Raw genomic sequence first — 26,012 nt, forward strand, 5'->3', positions numbered from 1 at the left:
ACCATATGTACACCCACTGGGTATCTTCACACAGCCAGACTTTAACAAGATAACATTTGGAAAATATTAAAATTCATTAAAGAGCTCTAGCAAGATATAGGCTGCCACAGTTCATTGCCTCTTCCAATTAAAACATAAAGGAATTAAATAAGTAAATATACTCGGTGATAAGACTGTCAACAGTGCTGGAGAAATTCATTGTCAAGCACTAATGGAAGCTATGAATTTCTTGGATACTAAACCATATAGACCGATTGTCAGATCCCTGTTGAAATATTGGCACCTGAAATGCTGAGTATCTTCACCCCCCTCCCAAAAAAAAAAGATTGAAAATGCAGGAGAAGAGTGAATACCAAACATCACTCTTCTCCATTAAACTTTTCTTTTCGCAGGGGGAAATCCACCCTGCACCCCTGGTGTGTGTGTGGGGGTCAGCACTTCTATACCATCCAGACGTATATATACTACCTCTGAGACTACCATACCTCGAAAAAAAGGAATAATCAGAGAAAGACCATCTCAGATTTTGTATATGTAAGTCCACTTTTTTGGCTAATATTATCCTCATTATGGGACTCACTATAGAGAGTCCCAGTATTTCAAATGGTTACTGAGATTATCAGCATGCTGCAAAATCAAACAGATGTCATTTGCAACATCCAAAACTATCAAAAGAATAGAAGCACCCACCTCCTTAGTGTACACTGAATGCTGCTCATTGGGGTGAAGTAATCCAGAACTTGGAGAGGACAGAGCAGCTCTGTGAAAAGAGGTGCAGGAACACAACAGAATGCTCAGAAAAACAAAGAAGAAGAAAAAAAGCAAATACTACAAACACAAATTAACAACAGACCACTGGTTAAAAAATGACAAACTGTTTAATAACTTAGTGTTTTCATCCAAAACAATACAGAGGCTTCTTCAGAGTTAAACAGTAGCTTCCTCCATGTTGTTTATATACTTGATCCACTTATTCAAACTCAATAATTAATTAAAAATGCAAAAGAGCTGTGAAAACACTGATTTTAACATCTACACTGTAATATGTGTTCAGTCACCATCAAAATACATAAGAAGTACATAAAAAATCAATTCAGTCATACATAGTAACCATTATAACAATGCATATTTGTTTGCATGTCATAAAAAAACCTGCCTTGATACAACTTTAAGTGTAAATATGCTTAAAATGCATCTCTCTCTCTCTCTCTCTCTCTCTCTATATATATATATATATATATATATATATATATATTTTAGATTGGAAAGGCTCATATCAATAACCACAGGTGTAAGTCTAAAAATGTGCATGTAAAACACATGTATACAGATAAAGTATACAGGTGTATTCATAAAAAGGGAAACACATAAAAACTTGTCTCACAAACCTGCTACCTTTTGTTTCAAAACATGTAAAATGGAAATATATCCATACAAGCCCAGATCTAAGCCTGTGTTGAACCTTAATTGCCAAATTAGTTCCTTGTATTCCAAAAATTCCTCTGTGCCCCTCCTCTTTCGTATTTATTGACTCGGTTTATAGTTATAAATAAAAAGTTTTTAAAGGCATCACACGTGATGCAGGGCCTATATAAGTCATTGCTGGATTTACCTGACTTAATACAGCTGTTCATAAATTCCGTCTCAGAGTCTTCTTGTAGTTTTTCCTACAAAATAAGTCAGGCAGGAGACACAAGTGGCTAAATGCACCATGATAGTATCACATCTGTAAGACTCTGGGTAAACAATATTTCTGTCAACGCTTACAGGATCCATTGTTCACATATCTACAATATTTACATTTTCTACATTTTACCATCTTCCTCCTTGTATGTTCCATTTAATCTGTATCCTTATTGCTTTTCTAAATAGCCCTTAATAATTTATCTTTAGGCTCGAGGGTGAAAGTCAAATTCCAAGTATTTTTGACAATCCTACTGACCAAAGGCTCTTCTCAGTTATAACTTATTACTTGGCTTATCCTCTGCTTCTTTGCCATACTGCTCATTTTTGATGTTCTCAAAATAGGGTTGAGCTTGTTGTTTGTTCCTTTAATAATTTCTTAATTTAGTTCATTTAATAAAACACGTGGGTAACTCAAACTGAAGAACATGTGTATAACTTTGTCTAATCCAGCTGTTAGCACATTGTCATCATTAATCAGCCAAGCTAAGCACATCATCTGCCCTTTGACTATACTTCAATTTTGATGATACGGGCTGACAGGTATCACAGTGTAAGTAGGAATTTGAGAATGTCGCTTTGTGAAAAATGGTGAACATAAATTGCTGATTAGTGCAGTCTTTCCCTATAGTAATATCAGTCTTATCAAAACTATACTGATGGTAAACTTTGGAAGGCCTGTGGTATTTTTTAAATAGTAAGTACAAAAACAAAAGTTGTATCATACTTCATTTCCATAAAATAAGTTTATCATCCAAGAACCTGTAAAATGCATAGAAAACAATCACAGAATTTTGGGGTAAATACATACTTTTCTCCCAGACTGCTAAAACTAAATTTGAGTACAATGGGCTGCACACCACACCCATTGCGGCACCTGAGACCTGATGAATGTATTCACCCTCAAAGTACACAGCTATTTCTAAAGACAATATCCAAAAATTCATACTATACCAAAATTCTGGGGAAGATAGAAATACAGGAGAGATGCATATCAGACCATGCAGCCACAGCAATAATAGTAAGGACAAAGAGGGAACAAGGGGCGGGTTTAGGATGGAGACCAGAGAGCTACAAATAGAAAGATCAGGAGAGGAAGCAGCAAACACAAAAACTGAAAGAGGCAACATAAGGGGGAAACACCACAGAGAAGTCATAATTGTGGAAACACTGGTGAGATGGAATCAAAGCAGCAGTTAGGGGAAAATAATTTTATTTAGTTATTTATTACAATTTGATAAACACGTATGTGGGCTCATTGACAGACCCTTTTCAGTCATAACCCAGGCCCACAGGGCAGTTATTAACAGAGATAAGAATTAAAAGTTACAGTTGCAGGTTTACATGCAAACAAGATATGCAAACAAAAAATATATGTACAGTTATTGCAGTGTATTATCATTTACATACAAACATTAAAATATTATGTACACAAGATATGTATTATTGCAGTTGTGACTTAAATGTTCAGGTCATGGATCAGTCTGCCATTATATTTTTAGCCATTACAACACAAATCCTTCAGCACAGCATTATTAAGTTCACTTTTAAATTTTCCCAGAGTGGCCTTCTGTCTGATAGCTGCTAGTATTTTGTTCTGGATGGAGGGGCCTAAATTAGAGAAGACTCTTTCTCCTATTGCAGTTTTTAATCCAGGCCTTATTAGGACTGTGTTTTCTTGTGGGTCTTTTCTTAATGAGTGGTTCTACTGCCTGATTTAAAGTGATTTTCTTAGGGGTGGACAGTGTCCTGGTCTCGACATTTTTATTATCTCTGCACCTTGTAGCAGTTTAGCTGTTTTGTTTGTAGACAGCTATTTAAACTGCTACAGGAGTCAGCAATGATGTCTTTGATCTGCCTGCCAGAAAAACAAATTTGCACATTTTGTTCATGACTGGATTCTTTGTGTTGGTACTTTAGTATAGTCCATATACCTGTTTGGTTATCAGGACATTTCTATTTAGAACTAAATTATAAGACAGGCTAAGTGAAAAAGAGGAAGGATGAGGAAGATATGACAAAACTGGGATGAGAACTGAACAGAAAACAAAGGATTTGGAAAATGGTATATACAGAGAATCAGCAAGAGCAGAGGAAGCACTAATGAAAAAAAAAAAAAAACAACTATTAGGAACTGGGGAGGAACAGCTGAAACATCTAACAAGGAAGTATAAAAAGAAAAGAAAAAGGTAAGAGAGTTCCAGACATTAAGAAAAAAGAGGGAGAGATCACACAGGAGGACAACAAGGCTAGAGAAATCTTTGGGAATGCTACCAATGAATATTCAAAAACTGGGAGAAAGAAAAGTATATTGGAAGCTCATAGACAGAGGAGAGGGGTACTGAGTAGAAGGAATAAGGAAGGATAAACTGATTGTGGAAATCATTATGGAGGAGATCAAAAAGGCAGTGAAAGACAAAGTTTTAATACCTAGATGGATACCTAGTAGAGTTCTGCAAGTGAGGTGGAGCTACAATATGGATTATTGTAAAGGGAGAGTGTAAAAAGAGAAGTGAAGTACATGAAATGACAGATAAAGTGAAAAAGAGTTACCTGGGTGGTAGAGATCACAAAAGAGGGGAAAATAGGATTTTAGTAGGGAATTATGGACCAATTTCCTTAATAAACAGAGACATTATAGTGATGGCGAAAGTAAGAAGAAAGAGTTTTGATGAGATTCTGCCAAGAGCAATATAGGCAAGGCAGAATGATTTTGGGAAAGGATGAAGAGCAGAAATTAATCATTGGATTTAAGAGAGTTTGTGGACAGATAAGAGCAAAAGGTGAACACAGGCATGAATGATCATTTTTGACTTAGAAATGGCCTTCAACACAGTCAGATGAGAATTTGTCTGGGAGATACTAGAAAAATAACAAATTGGAGACATTTTTATAGGACTAATTAAGTCAATTTACAATGAGACAAAAACAGAAGTAAAGGTAAACAAATGAATTTCCAGGGCATTCAAATTCAACAGGTCATGGGTTCCCAGTCTCCTCAGGACTCATATCACTAGTTATTGAAGGGGTGGTGACTGAAGTAAGAAAAAAAAAGTTAGCATAACAGAATGGAAAAACAGGAGTACAACCAGCATTCTCAATGTACACAGATGACTGCACGCTTATGATGAAAAATGTTGAGATGGTCATATAGGAAATAGCACTAGTTTGAAAAGGCTTCAGGACTGTGATGCAAGCAAAAAAAAATAGAAATAGTGGTCACGACAGCAGAAGGAAAAGGAATGGAATGAAAGGGGTGGTACACATTCAGGAGAGAGAATACCCCAATTTCTATGAAACTATCTAGGCCACATTAAGTGATACAATACAGAAGAAGTGGAAAGAGAAAATTCAGAGGATACATACGGGAGAAAGACATAAAATATACAGTTATGTAGAATACATGTGATTAGAATGATGATTCTCCCAGATACAGCAAGTATAGTAAGAAATCTGCTAATATACCCATTGGAGACAAACTAACACAGTTGCAGAAGGACTTGCAAGGGTGGGGACAGAGAAAAGGAATGTAAGGATCTCAAAAACAAGCTATGATTGAGTAGGAAAAAGGGGGTTGTGGACTCCCATGTGTACCCTGAGAGGCCTTAACATATAACCTATATAGCTGGATAGAGACTAAGGGAATGGACCAAGAGGTGAGAGGGCAAATAGCCTGACAGGAAAAATATAAATGAATGAATGAATGAATGAATGAATGAATGAATGAATGAATGAATGAATGAATGAGAAGGCACTAAAGAGATGGGGCAACAATACACAAAGGTGGAGACATATGGGTGGAAGGAGGATGGGGCACTTCCACAGGAAAGAAACAAGCAGAAAATTGAAGGAAAAGGAATAAGAAGAGTGCAGGAATTAACAAAGGAAATGCAGGGGACAGACAGCATTTAAAATTGTACATCGATAAATACATGAATTTGGGTTAATATCACATGAATGGTGGACATACACCTGACAATGAGAAAAATGGATGGAGAAAGAGGATGCAGAAACCCCAAAATGAGAGAAGGGAAAGGAGAGCCTCATGAGGGAAAATAGGGAAAGTTAAAAGCAGAATGGTTTATGAAGATCTCAGGTGGAAAATGAAGGCGGCTTACAAAGAAAATGATAAAGAAAGATTGGGAGTTTGAAGAAGGGTAAAAGACCAGGGAAACTGAATGGTGAAAAGTGCTCAAAATAGCAGTAGGTGTACAAAAAATACAGAAAATGCTTGTGGTGGGAGATCAGATATTAAGAGTGTTGCATAGATGGTATTTCACAATGAAGGATTATGTAAGGAATGAAGGAAAACAGACTCAAGATGCTGGAGATGCATGACAAAACAGACAGGCATGAAACATGTTCTGGGAGTATAACTGGGCAGAAAAGATCTTAACAGAGGACCTGTAAATCTGCAAGAAGTTATATAAAATAGAGATAAAATTCCTTAGAATTTTGCATGCGGATTATACGGAATGGATAGGGAGACTGTCAGGACAATGAAATCCAGACAATAAGACTAATGGCAACAGAAGTGAAGACTGTTATCACCAGAAAATCAAAAATAAAAGGCAGGTGCCAGAAAGGGGAGGTGAACAGGAGATTTCCAAACATCATAAGAAGAATTATAAAGCAGAAGAAAATGTGAGGTTTGGGAGAAAAAGAAATGAAAAATTTAAGGAGATGAGAAGTTACTACCAGTCAATAGGATGGATTGGGTGAAAGTATCTCGAAGAATAAAGTGAAGAGGTAAACCACTTGCATAAAATTAAAAAGTGCACCACATATGACAGTAGCACAATATGTAATTGTGTATAGATCTGAAAGAATAAAGGTAAAAAAATAAAAATAATATGCAAATAAATAAAACTAAAGAATGTCAATTATTATTCCTTATGTCATTCATGAAGCACCAAATATATGAAGATATTAATTAACTATTTTTTATTTTATTTGTTAATACGGTCCAGAGACCATTTTTAACAATGTACTTTGCCAATAGGTACAATCAGTGCATAATATTATTAAAGAAAAGGCAGTTTTATGTGAGCAGCAGTCTGAGAAAAGTAAAATAGACAAACGTATAAACAATAGGGAAAATAGAAATAAGGTAAATATATACATTTATAGGTAATCAAGGCAGTTCAAAGGTGGCAAACAGGATTTAGACAGTAACACTAGATAAACAGATAAATGCAAAAATCATACTAATCTTAAGTGCATCACTTAGTTTTTTTTTTGTAGAAAAGAAGAATTTCCTTTAGTTTCATCATTCTTATATTCTTTCCACCAGTTCAGCAACTAAGAAGTTGCCTGTGGTCTTTCTATGTCATTTGTGCACCAAAGATGCCAGTATGGCTGTGTCAAGTGAGAGGAAGGTGATAATCAGATAAAATACTATAATGATATAGCAAGACTGAACAGCAACAGGACTCATAAGTATAAAGTTCTTCTGATGTATCTGAACCTCTGTTAATCAAATTATCATCGTGAACATTTTCAAGAATAATCTACCACCTGTGGTTTAAGCTAAAATTCAAGATAATGTTCAATAGCTGCAAGTTTTATTTTCATAAAAACAAAATCAGGGTGCTGTCTTGGATAATCCTGATTAATAATGAGTGTGATTTTAGCTGATTTTTGAGAGTCATAGAAGTGTTCCATATTCACAACTAAAGAAAAAGTTTAGTTGAAACATTATGTGAGATAGAAATGTGGATGTTTTATGACAGCACCTTGTTATGCCATTCTATAATTTATCTTGCAGGAAAATAATTGTATAGGGAACTGTGGGAAAAATAGAAAGAATGTTTTATGTAACTTTGAAATGAAGAGTTCCCTTAGTTATCTTGGTTTCACATGCCATACATGTGGTATTCCATTAAAATGGTCAATGACTTAAACCTATCCTCTACTATACAGGTAATCTGTCATTTAGTCAGAAGATTAAGACTAGGAACTATTAGTAAGTTGGTTCTTGTAATTTAAGGTTTGATTCTGTCGTGATCCACTTACTTACTGTATGAATCTAACAAAGTCACAAAACCAGACAGTGCTCTTGGGCAACTGGCGAAAAGCATGTCTATAACTTCATTACCTCAGTGTCACTGCTTGACAGAGCAGATAGCCTAGTATGAACCTATGAACCTATGAACCTGTATAAACTAATAAGATAAGTGACAGCATAGCATATAGAGAAAGGGACTTATCATCCAATATATGAGATAAAAGGCTTACTAACAAAATGTGGAACGGCACTTATGCAAAACTGGGATGGTCGAATGCATATTTTCCAGTTTCTGTAATGCTGTTCTGAAAATTTTCCAATGCACATTAGCGGATGGTAGTGTACATTAGCTAATGTGCATTCGATATTCTGATAACAGATCGCATTACAGTGGGGATTGGGAAATTTACCCTTTTCCTCACTGTAGTGTGATCTCAGAGTTGGAATATATAATTTGCAGTTGGTGTGGTGGGCATAGCCCTCTACATGGAGTTGCAGGGGGGCTTGTTCCTGGAAATGTAATGTAATGGAAATGTAAAAACTTATGCTGTAGATGTACAATTCATATGGCAGCTTTAGCACAACAACCTGAGGGTCTAACATCACCTCCTGACATTCTGAATTTGTTTGAATGCGGAAGTGGAGGCAATGATTTTCGACATTCTGTAAAAGTGGCTTGTCTTTTTTTTTTCTTTTTTCCCCCCTTTTGCTTATTATTTTGATTAGCCAACAGATTTTTTCTGTCTGCTATTCACATAACATTACTGTATACTGCCTTACCTCATGCTGAGGGTTTAGAAGCATTGCAATGTATTTTACCTAACCATATTTTATTTATTTATTTATTTTATTTTATTTTATAGGTTTGTAGGTTCATAGGTGTGTACTATGGCCCTGGAGCCTTTACAAGCCTAGCCCATAGGATTACCCTGGCATCGTGCCACCTGATCTTAGTTCCCAGTGCCTCTGTTGAGTAGAGCCACTGGAGTGATCCCTGGGGTGGATTTTATATTTCCCATCCACTCATCAAGATTTCTCTGGAAGAGGGCCAGTGAGGTGTTCTGTTTGACATGTATGGGAAGTCTATTCCATAGCATGGGCAGTCTCTGGGTTATGAACCTGTCCCTCCAGCACTTTCTGTTGATTGTGGTAATGAGGTTGAGGTCTCTGGAGTGTGTGATGCGGAGGTATTGGGATTTCTTTAGATGTAGCATTTCTAACACAGCTGGGTCAGACATGGCTTTGTAAGTCAAGCAGAGATTGCCTCTAAGTAGGCGATATGAGACAGAGAATAGTTGGAGTTTTTTGAGTCTGTACATATAGGACAAATATTTGTGGCCTTGGATCCTCTTTCTGAGGTACTTTTGTGGCCTCTCCAGTTGTTGCAGGTGTCTAGTGAGGTACTTGCCAAATGGGGCACTGTACTCGATGATTGGCCTAATGAAGGAAGAGTAGAGGAGACAATGACCTCTTTCTTCCTGTATGCAAATCCCTTAGTAATGAGATGTCCCACATAGAAGGACTTTCTCACCACAGTGGCAATGTGGTGGTCAAAAGAGAGGTTGCTTTCAACCTGTGTTCCCAGATCTCTTATAATGCCTTCTATGTTCAGTGGACTACCATCGATGTGGTAATTCATGGGAACTGGGTTTTTCCCAAAGGGGATGATGACATATTTTTTGGCGTTGAGCTTAAGGCCATGGTTCTGACATCAGCTGTTGGTCTCAGTGAGGCCTTTCTGTAGGATGTCAATATTACTGGTTTACCAGGGAGATCCGACTGGACAGAGCTGTCTGTTTTCAGTGGAGGCCCAGGGAGAAAAGCTCCAAAACAATTGCTAACATACTATACATAAGACATTTACATGTGCATTGTGTTTTATACATTCACTTACAAAAATATAGCAGATAATAACATATGACTGCATAAGATATTTACATAAGCATAGAGATTTAGACATACAGTTAAAAGTATAGCAGGTAGTAACATATGATGGTTGTTCATACAGTATGTTCAGTATAGATAATCTTGAAGATGTACTGAAGATAAGACAAGAAAGGAAAACTAAAAAAGGAAGAGAATATAGAGAAGTTCATATGAGGTGCATTAACATTTTAGGGGAAAGCTTTTCAACTTAGTCTATGGGAAAGTTAGTAGGTATAGATGGGACAGTGGGGACTAGACAGCAATGAGTTGGTAAGTAATGTGTGGTAATATATAGTGCACCTGTGGGAGTTTTAAAGAGGAGGTTGGATAGTGGATAGGAGAAAGGAGTTAGAATATGTCAGCCAGGTGCTAGGCAGTTACAAGTAACATGTGATAATACATAGTGCATCTGTGGGAGTTTTAAAGAGGAGGCTGGATAGTGGGTAGGGGAAAGGAGTTAGAATATGTCAGTCAGGTGCTAGGCAGTTACAAGTAACATCTGATAATATATAGTGCATCTGTGGGAGTTTCTAAGAGGAGGTTGGATAGTGGGTAGGGGGAAGGAGTTAGAATGTGTCAGCCAGATGCTAGGCAGTTGCATGTCCAGGAGTTGTTTAGGTGGGAAATTAGCTGTTTTTTGAAGATGGTTTTATTAGGTTGCACCCTGATTTATAGTGGTAGGGAGTTCCAAGTCTTGGCAATGTTACTAGAATACAGGGAGTCACCAGAGCTGTAATGGCTTTTGGAGACTGCGATTAGTACATTGTTAGTGGATGTAAGTTCACGGTTATTGGAGTAGAGGATGATCAGGTCTTGTAAGGCTGGAGTTTTGTCAGGTTCATACAGTATTTGGTGAGATAGAAGAAGTTGGTTTAGAGCAAAAAAGTGTTAGGGAGTTCAAGCCAGGAAAGTTGTTTTAGGGCCTGACAGTGGTGGGTGCGGTAGGAGGAGTTTGTGGTGAATTTTGCTATTTTGTTGTAGCATACTGATAGCTTGTTTAAATCGCTCTTGTTTAGATTAATTAGGACAGGAGAAGCAGAGAGAAGATGGGTATGAGCTAGGGTAACTTTATTGTTGCTGGTTAGGAAGTTTTTACATCTGTAAAGAGTACCTACCTTTTTGTAGATTTTGGTTATTGTATGAGCTATGTGTTTGTCAAATTTCATCTTACTGTCAATAATGACCCCTAGTAATTTGGTTTGTGTGACAGGGGAGATAGGGGTATTATCTGATGCAGAAATAGAGAATGGGGGAGTAGATGCGGCTGCTTTGGAAGGATGAAAGAGCATAAGCTGGGTCTTTTTAGGATTTAGTATTAGCCGGGAGTGTGTTAGCCAGGTTTTGATGGATGTAAAAACATGTTAATAATGTGGACATGAAAGAATATGAATGGATAGTGAGGCTTGAAGCAGATAAAGACCCATGCTTAAATAAACAAGTTACACTAAAACCTATTCTAAAAAATAAACAAAGGAAAATTAGAAAAAAAATGAGAGGAAGATATGTATATACTTCTTATCCCCTTTATCATTGTTTCTGTATCTTTAAGAACTGGGTGTTCACTTTAATCAATTAATGACTGTGTCATGTGCTACTAGTATAAATGTTGGTTTTAACTTTTCTTATGTGTAAGACACTGAGGAAGGATGTTTTTTTATATCCGAAAGCTTTGTCGTTTTTAATAAATTTTATTTGGCTTGAAGGTGTGAAGAGACTATTTTCATTTTTGCTCTTGCTTTGGTGTTGCTCTCTCCACCTTATCGCTTGTTCCACATTTTTATTGTTTGTGTATGCTGGGTTTAAACCGCATTTCAGTTATAGTGAGAGTATCAGGCTTGTGTTGGGTAAGCCATGCATGTAGTTCACCAGTTTTACTACTTGTGCTTCTAAACTTATGGCAACAAAAGTTAGGTTGCTGCAGTTGGGGGTGGGCCCATGTGCAGTTAGAGTAGTGTATGGAAGAGAATTGTCTTGATGTTCATTGTGATAGATGGGGCCAGGATTAGGGTGAATGTCTCACCCAAGAACAATTTCAGTATACTGGGGAATTACTGATACTCATTTTTGGAGAGTATTTTCCCACTTAATTTTGTTTTTGTTTCAGTTGAAATGGAGTCAATTAGCCTATGTTTGGAGTAAAGGTGAAGGACATCATTAAGTAGGTTTGGTGCGATGTGTGGTGAGTGTAGGGAGTAAGCATGGATAGGTGGTCGGGACAGAGTTGGAGAGATGTTAAGAGCTATTATAGAGTTATGGTAGGATGAGAGATGTGCCAGTAGGAGGAAATAATGGAGGATAAGCTGAGGAATAGCATGATTAAGTAAAGGGATCTTGCAAATGTTGGGGAAGTAGGAATCAAGAAGGAAACAAAAGTATGCAGGGCAGTAGGATGTTTGGTTCTGGTGTAGTTTGAAAACTGGTAGAGGTAGGCAGGAAAGAAGTATTTTCTATGAAGGAAGAGACTTAGGTTGCCATGGTATCTTCTCTGGAATGTAAGGAATAGATGTGTTTAAAAGGCTAGAGTATGAGGATATAGTTAAAACAGGAAAAATTGAGGGTTTATTTGGGGAAAATAAAAGATACAATGTAAAATAGATAGGTAGCGTTTTGGATGGGAGTGAGTGTGAATGAATATAGTGCAAAGAAGTATGGGAGAGAGTAAGGTTGTTGGGAATGGTGCTGAAAGATTAAATAAAAGTTGGGAATTACAAAAAGAAACAGAAGTGTTTGTTGTAATGTATTTTCACTTGCTACTACAGGGTATTCCACTCCCATGTTGATTGTCATAAGAATAAAGCAAAAGAAAAAAAAAACAAATTCATGTGACGTACACTGTAGACAGTCTGCATTGTTAGCACTGTATATAATTCTGTCTGGATTTCTGCCAGAAAAAAAAAACACAATGAAAGATAATCCAATCATTGATATACTTCATCTTGTAGCTTTCACCCCCACTTCACCCACCAATACAGAGCAATGATCACTTTAATCTGGATCCCGTAACTCTCAATCTTCTATCTCTAAAATATGGAATATGGAGTGCTACCTCTCACAGCATGGAACAAATGGACAAATTATGGAATACAGCAACACTCACTGATAGCTTTACCTAGGTAGTTCACAGTATGCAAAATAATGGATTTGTTTACTTATTTATTTCCTAGGATAATTTGACTAGCAATGCCTCTTTTCAGTAGTGACTCAAGGAGAAAAACTCCACAATAAGTTTAAGAGTAAAATATACAATATGTATAAGCAATGAAGAAGCTAATAAGGCTTGACAATGTCCAACTTATATAATAAATTATACCTGAGCATGAACTGTGAACTTGTAGTTAGATTAATTAATTGGCAGAACATATCATAGTTGAGATAAGTATAGTAGATAAAGGGATACTACCTATGTATGAAAGCTATACTTATGGTAATATTGAGGGAGAGAAGTATGTTATTCTAGCTGGGGGGATAGAGTAAGTGCAGAGCTAAGCATAACAGATTTAGAGTAAATAGAATTTAATAGATTAATCTTCACATTTATTAAAAAGTTATTTTGATGAAGTAATATGATTTAATATCATTTCATCCATCCTCAAACCCTTTTCCAATTTTTGGGCATGGAGTTGAGGTGTCACTTTAGTAGTGACAGTCATCTCAATCCAAGGTTTACACCACTTGGTGGCTAGCCCTGCTGCAGAAATTAATTCACTCCACTCACTCATACACACTCTCATCTCCAGCCAATTTACAGTGTCCAATCTACCTACTGCATGTCATTGGAGTGTGGGAAGAAACCAGAGCAGCCAAATGAAACCCACAGGGAGGGCATGCAGACTCCACTCCGTAAGCACCACAGCCAAGAATCAAACCAGAGAACCTCTCGCTGTGAGGTGACCATGCTAACCGCTGGACCACCAATCATTTTTCACAGCTATTTGTTAAAAAGAAATCTTAGCAATGAAAAGACCCCCTTCAATGTGGAATACTGGTGAGTATGGAATTTAAGCACTAAAAATTATCATTCCTCATGAAGACATACAGGTGAAGGGTTATGCTTCCTCTCTCATCCCATTATGTCTGAATTGTCCATGAGTTTGCAGTATGCTCCTAATTTTGTTTTACATTTTTGCCCAGTACATTTTAAAATGTCTGGTCAGTCAGTTAGTCAATAATGCTGCATATTACAGTGTCATACTTACTGTTCAGCAGAACTAGATTGATGCAAAACCTGCTTTTCTCTGAACTTTTTAAATGTATTTTAAGAATATTTAAAATGTTTCCCACTTTGGGGTATTTGCCATAGCAGCCAATCACAGAATCTTACACTGTTAGATTACTTGGCTACCCATGTTATACTGTTGTAATTGCTGTACAGACAGGATGCAAAGGAAAAGAAAGCTTTGCATTCTAAAAAGGCACGGTATTTCCCAGTCTGCTACCTTATCTTTTCCCTTGCCCAGTAAGCAGCAGCAGCAGCTTTTCATGGGATCATTACAGTAATCATATTTACTCATAAGTTTGGACAGTAGGAATAGAAAGGGCTTGTCTGTCTATAGTATTTCATAGCTTTAGGGATTATTATCTATTAGACTTCCTTCAGATTTTCATTCCAGTTCATTGCAATTATTCATCAAATTAAAGTCTTTTGCTGCTCACAAATAAGTGTCATTATACATTGCACTGCTGTCAGTATATTTGCAACAAATTTTGAAGTTCACTTGTACTATTGTTATTAAAAGATGCAGTTTGTTTGCTTCTGCATTATGTATACATTAATGTTTATTAATGAGCTGGTGAGTCAATTACTAGTTTATTGATTACTGTTTATTTTTCCTGAATATGCTTAACATGCAGCAAGAGCTGGGAATAGCACATGGGAAATAAAATAAGAATAAATACTGAATAACATATAATAATCTATTTGTAGTGCAATGAATATTTCCATACTCCCAAATGGTGAAAAACTCATGATAAAAAGATAGACTTGTTACTCTTGAAGCTGTAGCGTGCAGATTGTAAAATTCGTCAAAATCTATGAATTTGAGGCACTAACTACCAACAGTAAAAGCACAAATGTCCCATTGTATATCTTCACCCTGATAAAGTTGGTGGGGTGACATGACTAATCTGTGTTCTACACAGAGACAGTAGAATTCAGATCTGAACACATAACAATTCAGCCTTGTGAATGTAGCTGAAACACATAGACTGTTACAGTATCTTCAAAAAGGCTGTTATATTGTAGGAAACAAACTACCGCCAATTTCAAAGTGCCTAATAAATGAAGCAACTTTATTGCAGCAGGGTTTTGGACAAACTGTTTCCAAGCCAGATGTATGACACTCATGAATTTAGGGCTAGTTAAAAAAAAAAAAAACAAAAAAAAATGGGATAGTCCCTGTCCCCTTCAATAAACACACCACAGCAAATGACATTTGACTACCTTTATTAAACTTCCATAAGCATAACTATATTGGACAATATTGTAATTTATTAATCACAGCATTAACATTTATATAACTATTTATTACAGCAGTATAACCTTGATCACCCTAACCAAATAAGCATCCTCACCTCTGCTGACTTACTTTTACTTATCAAACAGCACCCATTGCTCACTTTTATTCTCCAACTCGTTGAACTAAATGTCCAACACCAAACAGAGTGGGATGGACCTGGATCACACAGCTGCTTGAAGAAAAAAAACTGTCAATGAGTAAACGGCAGATAATGTGTGTAAAAGTAATTACCGATCAGGATTAAAAAATATATGTTATAATTTGTGGGTGAAAGGGCACACTAAGGGGAGTGGAGCTGAAAATATAAATATTTATAGAGACTTGTGTAAACTATAGTGGAGAATTGCTGATTATATGGGAAGACTCACTACACAGCTGCTGCTGCAGGGTTTTTACCTGTGAGTAGGGAGATGAGAGCTGAAGAGGAAGAAATTAATGCCAAATAAAAAACAAGAGGCTTACAGTATCACCTAGTATGAACTGCAGTTGTCGAGGAAAACCAGCAACAAAGGGGAAGTTAATAAGGGAGAATTAAGCTTATAAAGAGGTGAAAAGAAGAAATTGTACCTAGGCTAAAGCAATACTATGTGTATGTGCTTATAAGCATACTGTTCAAACAAAATAACATGTCATAGCTTTGCTGACACCCGTATCTTATTTGTACTAGGTGTAATGCAGCTACTACATACTACTGGTAATGCAGGTCTATATAAAGAGCTTACTTTTAAATAAATTACAAACCAGTAAACAGTGGTGCTACAAGGTTAACACTGCATTCGCAACTTTGCATTTGCTTTAGCTCAAAATATGTGCTCTACTAAGCAGTAGATAAGTTAGACTGTTTACACATTCAGATAATAACTATTAACAAACAAGGTAAGGCAATGACCAAAGCTGTAACAGGATACATAACCTTATGACTGTTTTAGCATGTATTGTTTAACAATCAATCTGTTCTAGTCTGTTATATATCAATAAAAAAACTTTTTATAATCTATGTTATGTCAGTCAGATTTTGTTAACAAACAACTACTGCCAACTGGAAAGATAAATAATATGCATATGATTTAAGGTGAATTTGGCTATTTTATTATAGCAAAATTCGAGGTTATTCAAATCTGATTTATAGAGGTTGATGAATATTTGGGAATAGTAAAGAAGTGTAGATAAAATGTGTGTCCTGTCTTAGCTATTGTAAGTCTGGCATGATTGGTGAGATATGGTTTTTAGCCCTATAAAGAGCATCAAGTATTACATGGACTTTCTTAATTGTTAATCTTCTTCTTTCGGCTTTTCCTGGTTAGGGGTTGCCACAGCAGATCACCTGTCTGCACTTGATTGGTAGTGGAGTTTTACGGTGTCGAGTTGCCAGCCCGGCACCCAAACTTCTACAGAAGGCACACACGCATGCACTTACTCACACCTAGGGCCAATTTAGAGCATCCAGTCCACCTACAGCATGCCTTTGGGATGAAACTGGAGCACCCAGAGGAAACCCACGTGACCACAGGAAGGACAGGCAGACTCCGCACAGAAGGCACCCCAGCCGAGGATTGAACTGGATAACCACTTGCTGTGAGGCAGCAATGCTAACCGCTGCACCACCATGGCTACCTACTTTCTTAATTGTTAATGTTATGTGTTTATCAAACTTCAGGTCATTGTCAATGTAGTTGGGGAGAGAGTGTATTATCCCATAAGGTGGCTTGTTTACAATTGGAGAAATAACTATGAAACCAGCTTAGAGATTCAGGACTGAAGTTGAAAGAGGCAAGTTTATTGAGAAGTATTTGATGTGATACAGTGTCAAAGGCTTTTGACATATCAAGGAAGGTGGCAGAGACAAGTTGGCTTTTGTTTTTGAGGTTAATTATGGTACTGGTAAAACTTATAAGAGCTGTATTAGTACTATTTTTGGGGCGAAAGCCATGTTGACTATTAGATAATAGGTTGTTCTTAAGGAAGTTATCTACTATTTGTTTGTGTATCCATTTTTCTAAAATTTTGGCTAGTGGTGAGAGAATGGCTATAGGTCTGTAGTTGGAGAGGTTAGTGGAAATGTTTGCAAGCTGCATAAGTTGCCATTAGTAGCACAGTAGAGTGAGACTGCATAAGTCAATATCAGTAGTAAACAAACAAAGGCATCATACCCTAATAATAATTCTGAATTTCATTTAAAAAAAATATAAGAAATCCAGTTAAAAAGGATTGCACATCACCAGAGGACACTGTGGGGTAGGTCGCAGGGAAAATTATTTGAAAAGATGGTGGAGAATGCTACTAAGGTCTTTAAATGGTGCAAGGGATGCTGTGAGGCTAACAAAGGTGATAAACCCCTACTTGCATTTTGCCAGGTGATGTGAGGGGGCAATACTTATATTAATAAAAATGTCTGGACCTGGACCGCACAGCTGTCTGAAGAAAAAACTGTCAGTGGGTCCATAAACTTCCAAATGACCTGCACTGCCTCATGCAAAGATGCATAAATGACTTTTGTGTCATCTCTCAAAATAAAATCATTCACATAATTCTCCTCAGGGTAAGACACATGGTGTATCAAATGAAATTCCCTGCTGCCTTCTTAGGAACCAACCCCAACAGAAAAACCTTAAATATGTTCAAGGGAGGAAAATCAAACAGACTCAATAACCTACCCGCCTGCCATTCCTGCTCCACCAGGTCTTCCAAAATCTCTTCCTTCCCCTGCAAGGAATGTAGATTCATGCAAATTGAATCTTCCCCTCCCACCCTTGGGTTAACTGAAAATCCCTCAGAAAACCCATCTATTAGTTTATCCACATTAAAGGGACAGGATACCCCTTGTCCCAACCCCTGTAATTTAACTTGGAGCTGTTAGAAGGGGGGGATATCTACCATAGTGATTAGCCAAATGTTAGGATGTCTGACATCCCAATGCAGTGACTGATCCACCATCTCCCACTATCAAAACCTCTGATTGTACCACAACCAGGCATTCCCTACCCACAGACTCTTGTACCTCACAGATTGTGAGAAAATAAGCCAAGAATGATAAGGCCAGGGCAGTATCCTTCTCCAACCAAACTGCCATGTAATAAGTGAAGCCTAATCCCAGTTGTCCCATGCCTTCGGCCACATTCTACCTATCTTCCTCTGCCCACAGCCGCTAAAGATGCCAAGGTCTTTACTGTTTGTGGTTTCTGATTCCATGAGGCATTGAACCCCATCCACATCAATTAATTCAAAACATCAACATACTTCCCCTTCCAGATCTTTCCTTTAACTAAAGTGCTAGGTGAATGGTCAGAAAACCCTCCTGCCTTGCCTCAGGGACAGCTTAGTTAACCAATCAACCAGTCGGAGCCTAAAGTGCAACCCAACCTCATGTTGTTCTGACTCCATCCCACTTGTGGATGACCCCAAACTCCCCATAATCAAACCTAAACATGTGCTTCACCCTGCCGCTGACATATGTCATCCTCATCTGCCCACACACTTCTCCCAAACCACACCATCTCTGACATGCCTAAATGAACCCATAACAATTTATCATTACCTGTAACCTCAGTGCACACAGCTCCAGTTTCCAGAACATCTACTGCTCCATCATCCATCACCTGTTGTGTCCCCTTTTCCTTTAGTCTACCAACAGATGCAAACTACACTTCTGCCATCTGCAACAGAAAAACAACTGTAAATCCTCTGAAAGAGAGAGAGAGAAAACTCAGATGAAAGGACCAAATCTGTAACCCATGAACTAAGGCTCATGGCCTTAACCTCAGCACTCAGTTTCAGCCATAAGGAATATTAACAAAGTCATAAGTACAAGCAGGACCACAACCCACAAATAGGACAATCCAAACATAATGCCTTGACAAACTCAGCTCATTGATACAATAACAGCTTCTGCTGTAGCATAACTTTCACAGGATATGATGCCTTTATCTCAAATATCTGTTGTTATTTCCTAGCTCCCTCTTTAAGGACCCACTACCCCTTCCCAAAAGCCACCAGTTATGAGATGGTCAAATTATGATGAAAAATTCCAAATATTCTGCCCAATGGAGAGGTAAGCCTTACTGATCTACTCCATTGAGGCTTCTAACACAGACCACACCACATACCTCTCAACGTTTAGAGCAGGAAATGTAGACAAAGGTACAGATCATGGGGGCACAGATACTCCAACATTAGATACACTTTACACATTGCTCCTATACGCTTAAACTACCACTCCAAGCAGCTTTTTTTTTTTTTTTTTTATCTTGAACTAGTATGTATTTATACCCCCTATTTGTGTGGGACAGTCCAGCATTAAATATGCTAGCTATCAAAGCAATAAATAGTAAACAAGCCAAAACACATCATTTACCTGCACAAACAGAATACAGTCAAATAACAATTAATGTACATTAAAATCAACATAAAGACATTAAAAGCCTGGCAGCATGAAAGCAAGCAAACTGAGAAATATCATCACTGCCACTGCTAACTTCAGAGTAACAAAACCAAAAACAATATTAGTACACAAGTTGTCGGAAGATGAAGACATCATGTAAGCAATTTCAGCTTCTTCTGCATCAGTGCGTGCGACCAGATGCAAAGGATGTTCTTAAAGTAGTACACCCTTAAAATTTTTTTTTAATTAAATGAAAAGATTTTATTTTTTCTAGACAAGAAAAGGCAGTTGCCATTTTCCAGACAGGGTCCCTTATTTCTGGACAGTCCAGAGTTAGGTAATGGCTCTAATTATAGCCAAAAAGCACACCAGGGCTAAAGGCAATAAGGAGGGGAGAGAGTAAAGATGGCATGGGAGAACCGCTTGAGACCGTGTCAGTGGCACAAAACCCGGACTTCATGTGTCCAGTTTTGAATAAAATTTGTAACCGGACAATTAGTCAGAAAACCGGACAGTCTGGTCAAAATCTGGACACCTGGCAACCCTATACACAATGGTCTTGTCCGATTCTACAGCCAGACTCATTAAGTCACTCTAACATGCCACTTAGCTCTCACCTTCACAACAGAAGTGCTCAGAGCATATCACTTAACCTCTTAGAGCAAGAAATCTGGACAAAGCCAGAAACAAAAATGGGACAAAGGCCCAAAAATAGGGACAATCCCAAAATATTGCTCTCATAAACCTATAAAGTAGGTCCCACACCAGCATGAATCCTCTGAAGGGTATGACATCTGAAATTCAAATGTCTGTCACTATTTTCTAATTTAAATCTTTAATAATTTGCTAGAAAACCACAATGTCATGAAAAAAGGATGAAAACTGTGAGACAAAATTCTGGACATTCTGCAAAATTCTGTACAGTTGAGAGCTCCCGGAAGCCAAGTATAAATGGAACAGTACTGCCAACCTCATATATTACGTGGCTCGACCGTTATGCAGCTCTAGCCACAACTGTCCATACTCAGCAACAATCCGCTACTTGTAGCAGCCCCTCGAGACTGTGAAAAGACCTGAGTCACTGTAAATACCAACCACGTACCAGCAACAAGACGGAAACCAACAGATGCAATTGTTGCATTTTTTTCCTTCCATTAACTTAAAAAGGGGCAAGAATAATATGCTTGGTGCTAAAAGCTCGAAGCTACCCTGTTGTAAATAAAACTGGAAGGCATAAACTAAATCAGCAGCCAACATCCAGACATTCTGCAAAAACCAGGACCATTGTGTGCCCAGCATTCGGTAACAGCAAAGTTCATCAAGTGACAAAGCAGACCATTTTCTGTGCAGTTCTGAATACTTAGAACAATAACAAAACTTTTGCATGATGCAGAATAAATAACTCAAAAATGAAAAAAGTTAACATCAGTTAAAATGACGGAACAAAAGTGTTTCTGTATCACTGCTCCCTTTCCTCCTGCTGTAATCCTACCACCCACCATACCTCCCCACATCGGTCAGGCATCAGCTTTTTCTTACAGACCATTGAAGAGCAACCCTTCAGTTTAAGATCCATGAGGAGCAATCTTTTGCATCCTGATCATAAGCAAATATTCTGCGACTAACAGCCATTACCTGTGCCCATTCAGCACACCAGAAGTCATTCATGGAACTATTTTTTTTTTCATTTTTTTTTCTTAACGGCCATGTGGCTGAGTAAAGTAATATCCCTTACCCAATCTCCTCCCAACACATGTATGCACCTTCCATCAACTGTTGGTCACGCTACAAAGCATGCATGGCCAGCGGCTGTTACTGACGGCCATCTCACCACCAGCAAAAGCTGGTCCTACTGACTGGGGAATCCTCGCTGTCACAAAAGAACCTGAAAGCAAACACTATCAGAAAACTCTCGACGCAGCACCAAAAGACCACAGAATGAACATGTAGTGTATAGGGGATAGGGGAACCTGGCCATTGTATGCTTTACACCATAACCACCAATGATAAGCTTCTCTCTGCACAGTGCACAAGCACAAACAAGGCCACTAAAAGCCTGCAGCATAAAGAGGACAGGCTTGTAATGGAAAACCAGACAATAAGAATGCATTACCACTGTCCTGCGAAGGTCTTGCAACCCAAAATGACAGCCTAGTCCAAAAATCAACCAGCCAAATAAACCAATGCAAAAGCTGCTACTAAGCAAACAACTACCCAAGCAGCAAATCCTTAATTACCCCAACTAAACTGTACAATGACAGAGAAAAACACTGACCCACCAAACACCCCCAATTAGGGTTGCCAGGTTTCTTTGTGGCTAAAACCGGACTAAGGTCATGCCTCTCACATCACTCATAACTCCACCCATTCCCACCCCTCTCCCAACCATGCCCCTCACATTTTGTGACATCACTGTGACATCAGCTGAACAGAGGGAATACCCTCTTTTTCTGTTCTGGATGCCTGATTTCAGCCGATTTCTCCCCAGTTGCCATAAACACTGTTCAAAACTTTCAGTGTGCATACTGTCTTCTTCTTTACTTCTACAGTGATTACAGATATTTTGATTTAATTTAAAACATTTATTTCAAATTTTATAGTACAAACCACTGATACACATTTGCTAAACAAAGCAATACAGTCTCACAATGAAAACAGGCGTACCATTAAAACTACTCTGCCTTTAAATCTCACATTCACCGAAACAGCATTGTACAATGTTTTCCAAGTTTAAGATGATAAAATTTTAAAATGTTCTAAGAAATTACACCGTATTAACAACAATCATATCTTACATCAATAAAACAGACCTGAAAATGTATAGCATGGCCTGAAAATACATGTTTAGTATAAAACAATATATAATGACACAATTGGTCTTGCAGCTTTTGAAAAATGAACCTATGCATTTTATAGAAAGCTACAGAGCATATGCTTAATGTGGATAACTAGTGGATGGTCAGAAAACTAGCAGGGTCATTGTCAGAAAAATATGTATTCAATATATCAACTGTTAGAAAGACATATATGCAGACATATATAAGCTGTGTGGTCAGGCATATATAAATGTACTCGAATATATATGAAGTACAAAGGTTGAAAAATAGTATAATATGTAATGCATTTAATTCTGTTTTACTAGAATAATAGTAGAAATGAACTCGCATATTATTGCTTGAAGCATAAGCTGCAGTGTGATTAGAAACTTGGCCTTGGCAGCTCGGCTGGCTCATTTCTGTCAGTAAAGATTATTTTGCAAAGTTAGAAAATAATGAATCTGTGTGCATGTGTATCTTTTCCTGCTTCCACCAGAAGAATGGCCTTGTGCGCACTATCAGAGATAATGTCCAGCTGGTGAACAGAGAGACAAAGAAATGTATTAAAGAGACATTCATCCATTGTATTCGAGCTAATCTAAGAGCCTTGAATTGGCTACATCCTCGGAAGGACATTGTGATTGACCAGGTGCTTTGCAAGGCTGTAATATTCTCATGGGAAAAAGATTTTTTGAAAAACATTATCTCAGCACTTTTTTATAAGTTACTATGATGTAAAGACCCTGTCACTGACCACGTCAGTGAGGTGGGCAAAAGCTGATTGCAAATAGTATAAAATGACATGTGCTTCATAAATAAAGCTAGACAAAATTCTGTACAAGTTTGTGTATGGTTTTTTGCCTCCTAATGTACATTAGAGTATCGTATATTAGATACTTGAGTTTCCTGCATTACTGTCTGTTATTGACTGTCATTTCAAAATACCTAATGATTTTTACAGTCTGATTTTAAGAATTTATTTAACATTTTGGTCCTAATCGTGCGGAATTCCTTGGTAAGCTGCAGGTCACAGAGTGCATGGGTGGTTATAAATCTGAGGAGAAGCTGCCAAACCAAAATGGTTGCTCTTAAAGTGAAAAGACCTCCGACTGAATTGTTGTGTGTAAAGAGGCTGTCCACTTTCTGATCTGTGGCTGAAAAGCGGAAGACTGGGCCCCAAGAAGACAAAACAGCAGTAAGCGGGAGGCTCAGGTAAGAAGAATTTCCCTCTTTGTCTTTGTTTTAGATCAGGGACCAGGTTACACTGTGCTATTGCTAAGGTTTGTGATAGCAGGAGAGAGAGAGTCAGTATTGTATCTTGAGTCATAGATCAGGGAATAACAAAGCAAAGTAAACAGTCATTCTAGACACTACTGTGGATATGGGGAAATAAGATACCACGTGGTACAAGAGAAGGGTTACGTAACAGTCTTTTTAAGACATGGGAGATCAGTGCACTAAGAGATCACAAGATCCGCCCCTAACGGATAATGTGAAGCATATGCAATTGCAGTAAGCAGATAATGTGAGATATTTTGCAAAATGTGTTAACAACTATAAATTTGATAGTAAACTAGATAAACTTTCACTAGTTAAACTCCTTAAACAAGCTTTAATCTGATGCAGGGCGTCAGGCAAAAGAAAAACAGCACCAACTAGGCATACCTCAAGCACATAGGTGGATTGAGGAAGCAAATTGTAAAAAAAACAAAAGCTTAAAAAATTCTGAAACATTTTTAGACAACAGAGTAAAAGGTCTAACAGACAGAATCTCTAAAAAATGAAAATAAAATTTTAGATTTAGGATTGTTGAGCCTGGAGCTCTACCTAGCAAATACAAAACCAGAAGTAACACTTCTGGTGGAGGGAAGAAAGGTCAAATTCCTGTGTGACTCAGGGACTTTGATACACCCCTCCAAGTTACCAAAACATTCTGAATCACCTGATTATATATTAGTAAAAGCAGCAAATGGACAGCTATACAGGGAACCACTTTCCCATAATATAGCAATAACTGACCCTGATTCAGGTATGACTCAGAAAAGTAAAATTGTAATTTCTGCAAAAATATCCAGTAAACTTACTGGGAAGAGACCTTGTGCAGATATTTGGCATAGCAGTAGTTCCTACCATGCAGGGTATGGAAGCACAAAGACAAATGGATGCTTTTGTGGTGTGATCAGAGGGTGAAGCCTATTATTGGTACAGCCAGGACCTAGTTATGATTGGTCCAGGGGCAGTAACCAAAGAACTGATAAACGTAGCCATCAGTAAGGTACCCTCCCTTGACACTGATCAGCAGCACTTGTTACATTGTACTCCATACTACTGTAGCACACCAGGACCTGATAAGGAATATAAGTAAGAATCCTGCTGACAGATTAATATTACAAACTTTATGCTGGGATACTGAGGGAAACAGTGTAGTAAGCTGTTCATTACCTCAGGAGTTCATGAGATTGTATAAGTCCAATAGACTGCCACATGTCAGCTTGACAAAAAAAAAAAGTGTTAAATGGGCAGACTTAGAAAAAAAAGGTAACAAAATGGGAAAACAGACTGATTTAGAAATGTCAGGACAAGGGATATAAAAACAAAACTGAATTGGTTGACACAGACACATACAGCTGTACACTTGCAATCTAGTAAGGACAGCTGATTAGCATTTTATTAAAAGAAAAAGAAGAGGCCTTGTGTAAAATTCCAACAACTCTGTGGTCAACAGGCAAGTTAAATGTAGGGCTTATTCAAGCAGCAGGACCAGTTACAATTACCCCAAAGTCAGCTTTTAGACCACAGAAAAGACAATACATTTTGAAAAGAATGCAAAAGTAAAATTAAGCCTATAATAAGCAGCATTACTCAAAAAGGAGTACTGGTAGAATCTCCTGATTCACCATGTGATACACCCTATTTCCTGCTAAAAAGCAAACGGGAATGGCAGATGGTACAAGATTTATAAGCTGTAAATAATGCAGTAATACCTAGAGCACCACGGTGCCAGACCCACATACCTTGTTAAATGATTTAAAGCCACAACAGAAGTATTTTACTGTGGTAGATATAAGCAATGCTTTCTTTTCAATACCTATACATCCTGATAGTCAATATTGGTTTGCATTTACATTTCAGGGTAAAAGGTATACATATACTCGACTACCACAGGGATATTGTGAGAGCCCAATAATATTTGCACTAAAAATGGCTAGCAACCTGGCAGGGTCTACCCCACCAGAAGGTAGTCAAATTTTACTTTATGTAAATGACATCTTGCTAGCAGCACCCAGCAGCAGTGCAGGGTGAATACAGTAGCATTATTAAAATTTTTAGTAATACAAGGACACAAAGTAAACAAAAGTAAGTTACAACTTTGGGAAAAAAACACAGGTTAGATACCTGGAATATGTGATATTCAATAAAGGTAAAATACTAGATAATGGGAAAGAGAAAGAAAAAACAGCAATTTTGCAAGCACCCAAACCAACAACTAAAAAGAAATAATGTCTTTCTTAGGTACAACTAATTTTGTTGAAGCTGGGTACCAAATTATTTTACGATGGAAAACAAAAGCAGAAATGGCTTTCTGCAGGTTGAAGCAGTTAATAGCTTCTTCATTAGTTTTAAGACTTCCAAGTTATCACAAACGTTTTTTTTTTAGACCATAGATTGTAAGCAATGGTACATGA

Source organism: Protopterus annectens, chromosome 6.part0 (genome assembly GCF_019279795.1).
Source record: "Protopterus annectens isolate FY-2018-M chromosome 6.part0, PAN1.0, whole genome shotgun sequence".
Classification (NCBI taxonomy): Eukaryota; Metazoa; Chordata; order Ceratodontiformes; family Protopteridae; genus Protopterus; species Protopterus annectens.